A 4792-nucleotide genomic window follows, 5' to 3' on the forward strand; every position below is an offset into this window, starting at 1 on the left:
TAGAAAAGCCAGAGGGTAGAACCGACTCCTATTATTCTACTAAAGACTTACCATTGTACCCACAGATTATTGTACCTCTTAAATGTTATCAGAAAAAATACTTTTCCCAGTAGATCATGATTATTACACAGAACCACAACTGATCAAGATGCAGAGACTACAAGACTTCGGAATGTTCATCCGTAAGTGATACATCTGTATCGCATACCTTCCTTTCCTTCCTTTCAAGACTCATTGCAGAAGAGGTGACAGAAAAATTGTAAGAGCCAGAGATAGTAGATTACAATTTTTTTTCAGATAGAGCATGGTTTTTGAACATAGGAACTTACAGTATACATGAGGCTTGGGAAAGCTGAAGCCAGACCAAATCGCAGCATAGCGAGGGGAGATGGGCATGAAGTCTCATCCCTAACTGAAAAGCTCTTAGCAATTGGTAGCTCCTAGGAGATGTAAATGTAATTTTCTTCATGTGGCTCCTAGTAGGTCCATCATACTCCAGTGCATGACCATGCATTCAAGAGTATATGAGCAGCATAAGTTGCACTCAATGGATTTTTTAAAAAAATTATAAAGTGTTAAGTGAGTTGGAGGAGTTGAGGGAGGGAAGTTAATATGGTGAAAATGCATCGTATAAATTATGAAAGAACTGGTAAATGAGGAAAAGAGAACACATGAACATGTTGCTACATACCTGTAATCCTAGCACTGCTGAGGGGAAGAGGAGATAAGATGATCCTTGTGGCATGTTGGCTGTATAGTCTAGCAGAATCAGGTAAATACTAGTGTTAATGGAAAGGGAATTAGTGATAATAGCTGGGCCTTACAGAATTAGGAATGGAATTGAAAACATGGAGGCTCAAAAGTGGGAGTAGAGGATCAGAAAGGAGTTACATTTCGTCTATCTGAGGTCCTGGCCAGCCACATAGGTAAGAAAAACCTTGAAATGAATTTTCTGCGATGACAAGTACATTTTCCCACCTGTGTAAGACTGTGATGAGAAACCCCGTAGGCAGCATTGCGTCTGAGCAGCACTGTGTGTGAGTTCTGGATCAGCCATCGGTAGTGGCCTGGAACAGCCATTGACCAAGTAGGCTGGAATGCAGGAAGAGTGGAGAGCAAGGGGATGTCAGAGGCTGCTAGGCTGCACTCCTGATGCTGAAGGCATTATCTGACCTTCAGGAAGTGAAGGATGTGACTTTCCCCCCCCCCCCCCCCCCACCTTTCAGCTTTCAAGGATCCCCAACAAGGATCTAACAAGAAACAGGTTTTGGAGAAGTAGCTTCCAATTTAATCAAGTCAGCACTATAGTAGCCATTACACTTCCTTTCGTAAATACCCATCCTATACATGTGTCTTTTAACCAAATGTAACTTTCTAATAAGGGTATCAATCAAAGCATGCTTGTACCTACTGTAATGTAGATATGTGTAAAACAACTAACAATGTGTTTACAATGTCCCTAGAGGAGTATGTACAACGGACAATGCCACTTTATCTATCTTTGCAAGATGTCTATTCAGCCAGGTTTTTTTGGTTTCTGTAACGTAAATACTGAAGTATAAGAGTATATAATAAATCACTGCAAGGATAGCTTCCACTTGATAAAAATGGAAGGAGAGGAAAACTGAAAACTTACATCAAACTAACGTAATTATTATAGTTCTTTTTTTCTATAGAACTCTCTTTTGTAACAGCATACATGTTTATTTATATCCCTCTCCTAAACATTCAACATTTTATGTGCCTTCAGCAAGTACTCTGATATTCATGTTGTTTTCCCTATGGTGAGATAACCTTAACTTAAATTCTTGAGCTGGGTCACAGCTTGGGGAGATGATATGAGAAGAAGACTAATATCCATAAATTGTGTCATCTCATCTACTCAGTGTTTGAGATCCCTCTGCACTCAGGTTGCTTTTGGTGATAAGTCACGAAGATCTTCATGCTTAGTTATGAACCACTTCATAAGAAAACACTTCACACTTGGTGCCCCAGAGCAACCACCATTTACTTGCTCATAGTTCACCCCACAATACCAGCAGACTGACTTCTGTTGGGTTCTTGTATTCTCCCATCATTCTTTCTCATGAACCCATGAGAAACAAGAGCTCACGTTAGTCAGTCCTTGAAGCTCCCCTTTGTGCTTGGCAAACCACTTTCCCTTGATGAGCAGGATGAGTTAGTCAGCACTGTAACCCTCCTATCTGCCTGTTGTTTTCCTGGCATGAAGAACCAATGTAGTTGGGTGGAAATCTCAGCTTCCAGTTTAATGAACCTCTGTTGTATCCCTTGTTGGATGCCTTCCTGCTTTGGAAACAAACAATGATGTCTCTGTATCTGCTGTTTTTAGGACCACTGGGACAGGAAACAGAAATTTTGCTTAATGATAAGACTTTATTCCTATTTTTATTTTCTGATTCCTGGAGCTATGACTCCTAAGCACAGGAGGTATGTCACCATAAATTATTGCTCATTGAAAATGTGTCTTGCATCCTGGAGGACACTATCTCAGCCCTCTAGTTTCCCCCACAGTATGCCAAAATGAGTTTTTAAATGATCAACATTTTATCAGACCAGATGCTTCAGAGTGATGGAAAAATGGAGCCCTAGTGCATTAATTCCATGTGTACAAGAACCTGCTTCCAACCTTCATTTGCTTAAAATGAGTTATTTAGTTCTAAATGATGATGTATGTATGGAATATCATGCTAGTGAACTGAGATTTCTCTAAGTCTTTAGATTTTAGTGTTGATAGAAGCTCTTCAGGCAGGACAGACAAATCCATGTCTATAATAAATGCTTATACTATTGCACTCTATGATAGAAATGGTCCATCATAATCCATCTGCTGCTACATATATGGCTGATTTGGGCAAGAAATGGTGCTGGGTTCCCTTAGTTTCTGTAGTTGAGTTTTAGGGCAATCAGCAGTGACTGTGTCCAGCAAATGGACATTTATGTTGATAAGCCCATGTATAACTTGCATCCTGGTGTCCACTGTCAAATTTAGTTTGAGCCAGCTGGCCAAGTGTTAGCATAGTGATATGGGAAGAGGACTAACACCCACACATTGTGTCATCTTGTCTACCCAGTTATTAAGATCCTTCTCTAATGAAGTTGTTCTTTGAAGTTCACATTTAATTATGAACTGCTGTACAACTAATCATCTCAAATGGATGCTCACATTATGTCTGTGCGAGGCTCAGCTACAGTTGTCTCCAGGACTGTTTCTGGGAGTGTCCTGATATTATTCATGAAGCTGTAGTATCTAGAAGCATCACCATTTCTAGATGACCCAAGATGGCTTTATTTGCATGTCTTTCACATTAGCATGACTGGATAAGACATTCTGGGCCTCTTCTCATGTGGCTATTCTAATAGGATAACCAGACTATTTGACATGGTGCTTAAAAGCCTTCCTGAAGAGTGAAGGCAGAGGCCTCTTGTAGGTTAGGTCCTAGAATGTACATAATATATTATTATTCCTACTATAATATATAATATTATATATTATATAAAGTATATAATAATATACTATATATAATATACTATATATATAATACTATAATACTATATATATAATAATAATATTATTATATTATTATGTGGATTAGAATCCACATATATAATATTATTTCTACTATATAATATTTATACAATTTCTGAGGTCAGCTGAGTTAAAGTACACAGATGAGTAAATTTTATGTTCATGGACTAACTGGCATTATGAACAAAACTCCTCAAAGCAGTGTCTCAAGAGATAGATTGAGTGATTAGAATTTCAGTACTATAGAGAGATTGGAATTTGGGTCCAGAGGCTAATTACCTTAGGATAGCTTTAGTCCCTGGAGCCATTTCTTGCCCAAGTCTGTATTGGAACTAACATCCTATGACTAATGGATAATACCCTTCTGAATCTATTGACTTAGCAGACCCAATGGCTTCCATCAACCCCCAAACTAACAATGGCATCAGATAGCATCTTAGGCCTAGAGAAAAGCCTCCTAGCTACCTCTCTGATGTACCCACCAATGTATTTTAAAGTTGCTTTGATTTTTTTTTTGTTCTTCCTGTACAAATATAAAAACTTCATGAAACTGCTTCCATATTATAACATGGATTTTGGTGTAACCTAGATCTGTGTCCTGGTCCACGATCACTCAAAATGGCTTGAGAATAAACCATTTCTTATTCTCTTGTGGTTTTGGTTTTTTAGTGTGTGTGTGTGTGTGTGTGTGTGTGTGTGTGTGTTGAGAGTATACACATATGTTTCTATTTAATCTTTTATTCTAGTAGCTCGTCTTCTAACCTATCAATTTTAAATGCTATAGTTTGAAAAATCACATTTTAATATCATGCTGCCTCTCTACTATCTTGTTCAAGAAGTTTCACTTCAGTCATTCTTTGACCTCACAGGGCATTGAAACGTATGTGTGTGTGTATGTATGTATGTATGTATGTATGTATGTGAGAGCATGTGGTGTCTGAGCACATGCATGCCAGAGGGTGCACATGGAGGTCAGGGGACAATTTTGTGGAGTCGGTTCTACTTCTACTTTTTCCATGTGTTCTAGGGAAGGACCTGAAGCCATCAGGCTTCTGCACCAAATGCGTTCTCATGCACCATCTTGCCAGGTCGATCTCTGCACTCTTTTATTCCATCAGATCTTGATTTCTATTTTATAATTCATCCCATTCCATTATTCACTCAACATATTTATGTTTAGCAATATCTGATGTCATATGTTCTTTTAGGCACAGGGAATACAGCATTTGGCGTGCAGTGTACTCA

The sequence above is a fragment of the Arvicanthis niloticus genome, chromosome 14 (genome assembly GCF_011762505.2).
Source record: "Arvicanthis niloticus isolate mArvNil1 chromosome 14, mArvNil1.pat.X, whole genome shotgun sequence".
In the NCBI taxonomy this organism is placed as follows: Eukaryota; Metazoa; Chordata; class Mammalia; order Rodentia; family Muridae; genus Arvicanthis; species Arvicanthis niloticus.